This window comes from Patella vulgata, chromosome 4, assembly GCF_932274485.2.
Source record: "Patella vulgata chromosome 4, xgPatVulg1.2, whole genome shotgun sequence".
NCBI lineage: Eukaryota > Metazoa > Mollusca > Gastropoda > Patellidae > Patella > Patella vulgata.
Window position 1 is genome coordinate 38,888,941 of NC_065882.2, and position 12,079 is coordinate 38,901,019.

The 12,079-nt window shown below is 34.0% G+C and overlaps 1 long non-coding RNA gene across 3 annotated transcripts in view; it reads right to left on the minus strand.

Moving 5' to 3' along the window:
• LOC130012436 (uncharacterized) overlaps nucleotides 1–11,179 on the minus strand; it is a 182,575-nt gene extending 171,396 nt beyond the window's left edge. For 2 of the 3 annotated variants that reach the window (XR_008787856.1, XR_008787854.1), the window contains exon 1: nucleotides 11,027–11,179. This is a non-coding gene — a long non-coding RNA (uncharacterized LOC130012436). The remainder of the gene's footprint in view (nucleotides 1–11,026) is intronic. The other variant, XR_008787855.1, reaches the window with a different exon arrangement.
• Nucleotides 11,180–12,079: the final 900 nt, after the last annotated feature.

The following is a 12,079-nucleotide window of genomic DNA, read 5'->3' on the forward strand; positions in this document are numbered from 1 at the left end:
CCCTAATTAAGCACTAATTAGCCTAACCGGATTTTCCTTGTTTTCAGAGAATAACTCCAGTTATAGTCAAGATAGTGCAATGAAACTTGCAGGAAATGTTTATTATAATAATAATAATAAAAACTTTATTTAATGAGGCAACGTATTTAGTTTGCAAAAAAACTAATCTTCCATAGGTCCCTCCTAAACTACAAAGACATATATACATGTAATATCAGGATAAATTTAAAATCATTTGAAATGCAATAGCATTTTAAAGTGGGAAGTTTGGGAAGTCACTCCCAAACTACAAAACATATACATTATACAAGTAGAATATAGGAAGAACACTATAATTACACACAAAATAAAATAGAATGCAGTTGCAAGTTAAAAATAATAAGTATGTCATCTCAGTGGAATATTATGGTTCCTTCAGTGTGCAAAATAAATGAGTTTTCAGTTTAATCTTAAAATTTTCAACATTTTTACACATCTTTATATCAAAAGGCAGATTGTTCCATAAAAGACATGCAGAATAATGAAAAGTACGTTTCATGGATTCCGTTTTGCATTTTTGAAGAAAAAGAGATTTACTCGTCTGTGAACGGAGCAAGATATCTGTTTTGGAAACAAGAGATTTTTCAATAAAATAGAAATTTAGATAAAGTGGAGTATTAAATGTAATAATTTTGAATGATAAGACAATTTTATTGTAAAGAATCCTCTGTGTAAGGGTAAGCCAACCGAGTTTAGTAAATAAAGAGGTGGACGGAGTTTCAATCGGTGCATCAAGAATAGCTCTTGCTGCCCTCTTTTGTAATTTTAAAAGAATGTCTAATCTACTTTTGGTAGCATTTCCCCAAATAATAGAGCAATAATCAAATATTGGTAGTATGTAACTGTTATAAAACAAAATTCTTGTCTCGTAAGGTATATGATCTTTTATCTTATTTAGGAGAAATATTTTTGATGCAAGTTTTTTAGACATATCTGCTATCTGTGCTTCCCAATTAAGGTCTTGGTCAATTTGAATTCCAAGTAATTTTGCGGTAGTAACCGTCTCAATTTTCTCACCATGGAGTGATAAAGTTAGGTTTTTCTGATTTCTTTTGTGTTTTGATGAAATCAGCATTGATTTTGTTTTTGAAGGATTGATTACCATCCCATTGTTTTCACACCATTTAGCAACCAAATAGAGATCATTTTGGAGATTATTGGCGATGGATAAAATATCTTTGTGTGAACAATGCAGGGTACTGTCATCAGCAAACAAATCTATCTGACTTGATTCAATATTGAGTGGGAGATCATTTATAAAAATTAGGAATAGGAGAGGACCCAGGATCGAACCTTGTGGAACCCTGCATTTGACTGTAGTAATTGAGGAGGTAATTGATCCTAAACATACTTTTTGCTTCCGTGAGTCAAGATGTGATTCAATCAAAATTTGTGAATTATTATCAAATCGATAAAGATGTAGTTTTTCAATAATAAGCTTATGATCAATGAGATCAAATGCTTTGCTAAAATCAAGATACACTATACCACTCATCGCACCATTATCGATAGCATCAAGCCAATTATCTGTCATTCGGATCAGTGCAGTAGCACATGAATGATTTGATCTAAATCCAGATTGGTAAGCATAAAAAACATTGAAGGTTTCCAAATAAGTTTGAATTTGAGTGCTCAAGTGCCTTTCGAATATTTTTGAAATTGTGGGGAGAATTGAGATTGGCCTATAATTGTTCGGATCATCTTTAGCTCCCTTCTTATGTATAGGAATAATTTTAGCCAGTTTAAGGGCACTGGGGAACATGTTTTGAGAAATACAAAGATTAAAATTTTGGGTCCAATACCATCACACCCAATGGCTTTGTTACTCTTTAAACTCAATAAATGTTTTAATACCTCTGTTGTAGTAATACAATTAATAGAAAAGTTGTTATTTGGGGGAATCTTATCATTTACGTAATCTGATATCTTTTGTTTGCACTCTTGAGAAAGTGGTGTATAGGGGGGCTTAATGTCATCAGTTAAATTAGTGAAGTAATCATTCATCACATTAGCAATAGCATTTAGATCATTAACTGTTGTTTTTCCATATTTAATACTGTTGGGATAAGGGCAATTATTGGGTTTATTCTGTAGGTCACTAAAATATCTCCATATGTTTTTAGATTGCTCTTCATTTTCGATAGAGTCCTTAATAAAGTTTCTTTCGGCTTTATTAATGAGATTTTTGGTTTTATTTCTCCATATTCTATAGTCGTCACACCTCTTGGAGGCTTTAAAGAAGTCCCTGAACTTTCGGGCTTTATTTATTTCCTCATTAAACCACTTCGGTTGATAGTATCTTTTTACTCTTTTTCGCTTTTGCGGAGCATGGCAGTCTAAAACACCTATAAAAAGGTTATAACAAGTATCAAGGGCAGAATTTGGGTCATCAATTGATTCGACTACATGTAGTTCAAATGGAATTTTAGCAAAATCATTAATAAAATTAGAATCATCAAAGTTTTTGTAATTTCTGTATAGAATTTCCAAGTGGTTGTGTTTTGTGATTTTTCTCTTGCAGTTTCCAATGACAAAAATAATCGGAAAATGGTCACTAATACCATATTGAGGAACTTTAATTTCAACAATATTATCTGGTGTGTTTGTATATAGATGGTCAATGACAGTAGAAGAATTTTTAAAACAGCGTGTAGGAGCAGTAATTAATTGATGTAATCCCTGCATATTGATTATGTTTTCCCATCGTTTTGGAACAGTAGTTGAATAATCTATATTAAAATCTCCTATTACATAAATAGATTGACCAGTATTTATGAAATTTAAACTAGTTTCAAAGTCATCAAACCAACCTGTACACGAAGAAGGTGGTCTATATACAAGACATAATAAAAATGATTTTCCATATTCTGGATGGAGTTCAATCCAAATGGATTCGATATTTTGATGTTCATAATCAAGTTTTCTTGAATATTTTAGATTGTGAGAAACTCCACAGCTTTGAATGTTCAAAATTACATGTAAATATAATTAGGCCCCTAATTAAGCACTAATTAGCATATGAGATTAATTGGTTAACCGTGGCTCTGCAGTTCTAAATACCGGGACAACAGAAGGTGGTTCGGTCATTGATGGAACACTGACCTAGGTTTGTTACCTTGAAATGATCCATGAATAGTGAGTGTTAAAAGCTCAATACCACTCTTGTTGTAACTAAATAGTATGTCCCAATCTTTATTCTGGTCAACAAATTGTACTATTTTACAATATTCCAATTAATTGATGATACAAATTTCATCTTAACACACCTAATTTAAAAAATTGGAAAAATTCAACTAAATGATTTGAAAAGCCTGACGTAAAGCTTTTCAAATGTGACTTGGATTTAAAAATATTTTTGCACCCTCTTGTCTTGACAAGTAAAATAGGATTTAATGGATAATTTACACAACAGGTAAGACTCTAATACATCCAGTACTTAGAATAAGGCTATTTTTTTTTTTCTGGAGCTCTTAAACTTATTCTTGATGTTCGACACACTGCCGAAATTTCTGATGCAGCCAATAATAACAATATCAATGTTTTGAACGTGGAAAACAGGAAACTATTCAATAAATACATGCTCTTGCACAAAATTATAAACCAACAATGCCCAAACTACTTTGCTGAAACACTGTTATATAATTCCACCCCTTACTCTAACATTAATAAACGACTGATTGTACTAAGATCAAATCTTAGTGTAGTCAAAAATAGTATTAAATTCTGTGGATCACGCCTATGGAATACATTACCATGTTTTCTCAAACATTTGAAATCCAGAAACGCCTTCCGCGCCCAACTAATTAAATATCTAAATGAAAATTAATTACCGTCTTTCCCCGATTTGATTAACCTTATAATCATACAATCTATATATACATTGTTGCATATATTAATTATGAATTTGTCACAGTCAATCTTCTTTAACGCCATATTGAACCTTTTATGTGCCCACAACTTAATGTACATCTGATACTAATCCAACAAGTTAGATGTTACTCTTTGATATTCTAAGGACGTAACATCTAACATCCGAATAGTTAAAAGCTCGTCGCAAAAGTTGATAACTAGTTTACTTCTTTCAGCGGACAGCAAAATTCACAATTTTCAGTTATCTGCACTGCTAACACATTAAACTTACATATCATATCCATCTATGTTCCGAAAAATATTTTTTGCTGTCTATTTTAAGAGATTTCACAAAAATCTTCACCTACAACCAACAAAACACAGTGAAACAGGAAATGACCTATACATTGGTGAAAGTTGAAATGTGGTATGGTGCATATTACGAACGGAATTCTTTAAACGAAACGAAATCATGAGACTATAATTTGAAGGCGATCATTTTAAATTTATTTTTAGTGATTGTCCAATTATCGGTTTCACTATTCAGTAGCCTAATTGGTTGATGAGTGGCCTATCAGAAGAAATTTTACCGATATTTGCGTACCCGATATATCTGTTCAAAATGACTCGCCGTCGGCAGCCAATAAATCTTTTCATAAAATATTATTCAAATTGTGACAAAGCATTCTCTCTATAGTCTCTTACTTAAAATGGCACTCGGCCCTTTTATTTATTTGCCGTGTGTGTGATACAAGACTCAATGCTTTATTATAGATCTTTTCAACTCTATCGATAGAAAAGCGGGGAAAATGTCACGTGACATTGACAAGAGAGAAGCTGTCATAATCAAGCGGTAGCGATGAAACATTCTACGAACGCCGACAAATTTAAGGATTTATATTGTAATGAACATTTAATAACATTTTATAAATAATAATCTCAATCATACCGCCTATGCCAGAATTTACCCTGGCATAACGGCAAAACTGTCGTAAAAAGTAAAAGCTGAAGCAAACACGGACTGCCACGGTAATAAAAATAGACCAAATTGCGCCGTCGTCCACGTGTACACGTATCAAAATGTTATGCCTTTATGTACTAATGTAGACGTATGAAATTCATAGGTAATAACTTTTCAATATATCATACAGTCGTTCAGGGGCGGCTGGGCTTGGGATTACGTCAATAATTCAGGAATGCAAGATTTATTTAGTTGTAAATAGTGTCCCAAGCCCACCCTTATAGTTCTTTTTTCATAAGAATGTTCACTTTCTAAAATAGTGCCATTATCATAGAAGGTTATGGCAGAGCCGTGGGAAATTTGATGAATCAATTTTAGTTATGGTTGACATGATGGCAACCATTGGGAACACGAATAACTAAAGGATCGAAAAGAAAACAAATTTCGATGACTTTATTACTCCAAGAGGAATCTGTAAATTTTATACTTATGACAGTACCACCAAACGCAATTAGAACCAGATTAATTGACACGGAAAATCATTGCACGGGCCGTTTGTCTATCTACAAATATAAAAATTGCACGTTCAGTGACGGAAAATGACAACAGTATATTTGTTAAATATGAAGAAACTGTCAGCTAATTTTTGTTACGGCATTTATAAATTTATGGTGCCGTTGTAGAAGAATCCTCATTTCAAGCACTGGTCATGATGATCTAGGCATACTACTACTAATTAATCATGCAACAAATAATTATTAAGTTCTCAATAGACGTTGTGTATTTTCAACTACGTGTGAAGAGCGACCTAATTATTCTTCAACAAACATCGTCTTCTATCCCGATATAAAACCTCTACAAAAACAGTACATATACGCAATCCATAAAAATATTGTACAATGCATTTCGTTTCGCGTAAAACAGGGATCCTGAAATTTTAATGCAGAGGATATGACGTCAAAAAAAGGTCAAACTATCCCAACATGGCGACTGAAAGAAATGCTGGTGTATGTGATATTGGATAAACCTGTTTCACTGAACAACGTTTGTTTGTCAGTAAGTGTCATTGTTGTTCAGAGATAGATCACACAATAAGGTAGGACATGCATTTAGAATTTATCGACTGACGCCTTTCAGCTCGTGGCTATTTGATGTGCTAACAATTCAGTGGCTCATCGCTCCAAGAAAGGAAGGCTTAAAGAACCTTGTGGTTACGTGTGAACGAAACCTCAAGGCACCCTGAAGTACTGTAAATACATGAATCACCCATTTTACCTTTTAGCGATCTGTATACTTCAGAATGTGCTTTCTGAGGTATTCTTTACATGCATCAACCATCAGTGTCTCTATCACATCATATGAAATATCCCCCATCACTAAAATTAACGTAAAATCGGCGTTTTTCGAAATTTGGTCAGAGAAATTCAATGCAAAGTAATGGCGGCCTACAAGTATGTTTGCTCACCGATCTCCCACAATGCAACAGCGACACGCCCTTTTTTTGGAATGGGTGATTCATGTATACATGTTCAACTTGTTTTGTTTCTTTTTTGTTTCATTTTTAATGTATAAATTTCTATCTCTTCTCTATCTATTAATGTACATATGTTCCCATTGATTAAAGGGCAAAATGTAAGAAAGGCCGTTGGCCTAATTTTCAACCCTTTTGAAATAAAGTTATTATTATTATTATTATTATTATTATACAGTTATCAAAACAAAGCAAAATCGGCCACATAGCTAAGTCATAGACCGTTAGCAACTTATTATAGTATTTATACATATCCATTATTCATAATATCATGTTATTTTAGGTCTAGATTGGGAATGTGTGACAAAAATTGATCAACTTTATTATGCCTATCAGAAATTTTTCGGCCGCAATGACTAAATAGGCCGCCATTTTGAATATTCTCAAATGTGGATACCACATCCCGAATAAAGTTTTCACATGATCGAATGTTTGTATCAACATGAAACTTCACCTAAATAGAGACACATATATCTTTACGTCCACTTAACGTTTATTTTCGTCTGATTCTGATTTTCAACCAGTAATGATGGGGTAAAGTTGATTAAAATTTTTGCGCCGTTCGCCACTAAAACTAAACTGGCTAAAAATGGAAAATACGAAACCGAGGCTCAATATAGGGGTCCGACCTGCCTAATAATGAGGGTTTTTCCCGGGATTTCCACTCTAGGCCAATCAGGAGCTATTTTGCAGAAGTATTGACGAAATGTTCTGGAAATCCTGATCACAGCGAATGACGTCATAATCGCGGACGCTAAACCGGCAGATCTCCACATACCTACATTCAATCATTTCTGTTTTTACTCTAATTTCTAATCAGTTATGTTCGACGACATACGCCAGAAGTCTCAATCGAATGGCAATCTCTAGCGTATGGTTTTTCCAGTCTACACCGATAGTATTTATTGCACATGCTCTCCATGTGCAATATGTCTAGCCTCCTTCTTCAAGTCTATTGTTACAAATGGCACTGAAAGGCTTTATGGTACACGATTCGTGTACCAATGATAAAATGTTAATTTTATCTTAAATATTAGATATCAGAAGCCCATCTTTTCCCGGTAAGATCACAACATCAATGTTGATTTAAATTGATAAATAATTTGTGTTTTCAATGTCGAAGAATTTGGATGATATTGAGTTAAGAGACTTACTGTGTGAACCATGGTAAATTATAAACGGATTTCTTCGATTGTGAACAAACTACTGAATAATTGTTATTAAAAACTTGCCTATGGGTTTGAAATCACCTCCGGTTGAATAAAATCCATTGCACAATTAAATATCCAAACCAAAACAAAAGTTCTCTCTTGAAAAGTCAATGTTTTTGCTTGTATTTTTGACAGTGTCCATCACAACATTACACATGTCAAGTCATGAGCTAAACCATCATAATATGTTGAAGGGTGGTAAAGGTTGAATCACGTCTGTTGTAATCACAACAGCGCACGACCGTTTCGAGTTTTTGAGTTTGGGCAACACAATAGCAACTGAGACAAAGACATTGATTTGGAAACAATTGATTGTCAGTCTACTAAATTTTATTCACAATGAATATATCACCAATTATACGAATACTCGTAATATAATATTGTTTTTCACCCCTGTATATATAATTGTATAAGCTTATTGGATACATTGCCTTGTGAATTTCAAAACAAAGCCGGGAATTTACAAAATAATTGTATTACCGATCACGTACGATTATAAATTTTTCTAAACAGTTTTTTGCACACCGGAAATAATATTCAGAGCGAAATAGAAAGAAACTGAACTATCTGCCGATAATTAATCTGGTGTGCGGTATGATTAATTGTTGGTAATAATTTTTGGTATTTATATAAAAAAAAAATAACGTTATAGGCCTATACCTATTCAATGATTCAATGGCCTCGGCTATTAATGTTGTCTAGGCAAATGTAAAATACATCGGCATTTACCTCGGCTACAGCAGATTGCTGAGGTTAATTGACAGGACTTCTTAAGTTCATCAGGAAATATTAACCAGCGGCTGCCAGGCAGGATACGCCCACATTTTTGAGAGATGGATAGAGAACAAGCTAAAAAGAAAGTGATTTTTCCTACAATCAAGGGCCATAATTCAGGAAATTACAATTCGATATGCGCAAATATCAAAAGGAACCGAGATCTTTGTGTTATAAACTTACATTTCAAGTTTCAACAAAATCGGATTAAAATTGTGACCTCTATAGGGTCCACAGCCTTGATATACCATATTTTTAAGCTATTTGAGAACGAAGGGCGGCCATTTTGTCTGTCAGTTTTGGGCAGATTTTCTCGAAATTCGAACTCAGTCTTCCTTAGGGTGTAACGGTGATATAAAATAAACGTTTTTAGCTTCCATTTTGGTTATTTCTCGGTGTCAAAGTTTGTGATGAATTCAATTTTACAAGAGAGAACTTTTTTATTCGCTAGGACATATAGTTGTACAATGGATTTTATATAACCGGAGGTAATTTCAAACACACAGGTAAGTTTTTAATAACCAAAGTAGGCTATAGTAGTTTGTTCATAATCGAAGAAATCCGTTTATTTATTATTATTAGAGTGGTTCGTGCAAATAACAAAAATCCAATAATCGAGCTATATTTGGGGCTTATTTTAACAAATATGATAAGACTTACCATTAAAATCATCATTCATTTACAATTAAACTATTGCTAAGTTGGATATTTGTATGATTTGGCCATTTGAATGGGACTTTCTAATTATATGGAAAAGTTGATCGCCCAAGTAGCGTTACAGCGGTAGATTTTTTCATTAAAAAGAGTTATGTTTCTTGGTCACATCAAAGTTTCAAATTTTGCTCTGGAAAACGAATGCGTAATTTCCGCAGTCGGCTTTCTTCGGTTTTTTTCGTACGTACAATTAACGATTGAATTTAACATTTGTACGCGTGCGCAGCCCTTAGTTAGAAAGAGAGAGAGAGATGTCTGTATTTTGAGCTGATTTTTTTAACGTTTACATGCAATAGACTATAGTTAAAACTTTCTAATAAGGGGTGAATTTCGTGGTTTACAAACGCAGTATGTAGAGAGTGCTTACCGTACTCATAATGTAGATGTTAAATATTCTTTATGATAATCCTATTTTGTTTCAAATAATTATCACAAATATAAAAATCATACACATCAAAAACAGAGGAGCACACGACATGCGCAAAGAAATAAAGCCTTAAGCATTTTCAAATCGGTTCGGCAGCAGTGTTCCAAATGTCTAGCATTGCATCCGGAATTCCGTATAAGAATCTACTTAGAAGTCAAAAATGCGACTCCTACACATTGTGCTCTAAACTGTGTTATAAATTAAAGAATAAACCGTAAATCAATTGAACCCATTTCAAGGTGGAACTGCATGCTTTTTGATATGATTGGGCTATCTGTGGCGCCAGATAATCCAAAAATAGAAGTCGATACGTGACAATGCGTCTCGAAAAATTCTTTGATCTGGTATATGACTGGAAAATTCTGTTATTAAAAACAACCGGCATGACACCGACTACATAATAATATGGGAGTTCTACAATAGGGATCTTTTAGTGAAATGTTAGAGAAATTTAAGTTTAAATATATCCTTTGTGTTTGAATTACCACTTATGGTTGGTTGTGTCGTATTATGTATCAATCCGGAAATTTCTGTTTTATAGCTATTGTTCTCGAAAGTAAGACGCACAATTTACGCATCGTGTTGCGTTTTCATATTTTTAATAATTATGAAACAGTCAATGCGCGTCTTTTTGGTTATTTCAGTTCTAGAAAAATGAGTTGTTGCTAGATTTATAATAACTGAAACGTTTTGTAACCACCATGTTAGAAATGGCAAATACATAAGGATACTATACATGAATGGCATAGCCATAATGGCACATCCTCCTATTAAATTTGACACAAAACCGGAGGCCAAATTTGCAGTGCCCTAAAATGATTAGAATCCGAGTCTTGTGACCAGTACCGTAATTTTATTTTAATCATACACGTCTGGTTAATCGAGACTAGAGAAAATAATTTCGTTCAATTAATTTCCAGTCTCAAATTTTTTCTGCGTATTTAGAGCTAGCAACAATGTAACTTCTAAAGTAACTAAAGCGCCCACTAACAACAGAGTTTTACGGTTAAATAAAAGTAACTTTCACAGTCTTGCAGTGTCGTGGAATTAAAAGATAGAAAAAGGGCGAAACTACACGAGTTGACTCTGAACCGAGAACCTTTACAATATATATGTCATTGGTTACAATCAACTAACTTAGAAATTAAATCGTGGAGTTTTAGCTAAAAATTTTGATTTAGTTTGTAACTATTTATTTTTAAAAGTCCAACGAGTAAAGAATAATTTTTTACATGGCTTCATTGATAAATAAGTGAACGAATATTGTCACGTGAATGCCTATTTTGGGCGACTGTTTGCTGCTTACAGTGCACGAGCGAGCCCGTGAGAGCACTTTTCTCATAAACGAAGTTTTGATCAGCGTGACAACATGCTGTTAAAACAGGTCAGTTTATATAGTACAGATAAATGAGTCTGTGGGCCACTCTACTTGAAAATTACTCCATTTTTCAGCTTTTCATTATAAAGGGATGTGTATGACAAATATCCATGTCGTATACTAAGATATATTATAAACTTACAGGTAGGTCGGGGGTAATTTCTTTTGTACATGAATGACAATAGAACCGATCAAAATTAGTCGGTATTTCCACTGCTGCCTCCGCCATTTTCAGTTTTTAGCTAACTTCCCTAAACCGTGACGTCATCGAAAGCATCAGAGTTATCTCCCGTCATAATAACCATTTGGCTACAGATCACTAATGATTACCCCATTTTAATGTTAATTCTCGTCTCTTAGACCGACCCCAACTTTTCGTTGGGTAGAACATTTTTTACAACAGATGGAGCAACATATGGCAACCTCTTGACCAAAAGCATGTCTGAGGTTCATCTTGAAAAACTTGAGATACACAAGCTGGAAGTAGAGACAATTAAAGGGCGCGTCGAATTACCCAATAACAGTCCAATAACACCCAATAACGGGCGCGTCGAATTACCCAATAACTGCCCAATAACACCCAATAACTGCCCAATAACACCCAATAACGACCCAGTAACACCCAATAACTCCAAAATAACAACCAATAACTACAAAATGTTGACTTTGGAAACACAAAATAACAATTTACTGCAGTGTCTGTTCCAAGATTTACTCTGACTCTCAAATTCCTTGCCATTTCTTCAGTTTTTAATTTAAACGGCCAAAAATTGGTGACATACCTGAAATTGTCATTCCGTTGCTCGCTTCGTCGAGCCCTAACGCCTAAAAGTTCGATAAGATCCACTCTCCTCTTGGAAATTTCACATATTTCGACATAGTTTCTTTCTCAAAACATCAACAATACGAGACTTGCATTTCGCGTATAGGGTAGACAGGTATCTCCTAATCGGGTACATTCGGTTAGAAATATATAGTGAAGGAAAATTCGCTCGTTTCTTTTGCGGCAGTATACTTAGGTTTCAGACTGTGGATCAGGTTTTTTGGTCGGATTTATATTATGTTCTGTTTTAACCTGCTTATTTTGCAGAAACTGCGCATTAAGCCACTCGGTTTTGGGGAGTAAGGTCTAGAGATATGACATTTTCATAAACACTTTATTAGTTTTCCAAGGTTCTGATCAGCTGTATATAAA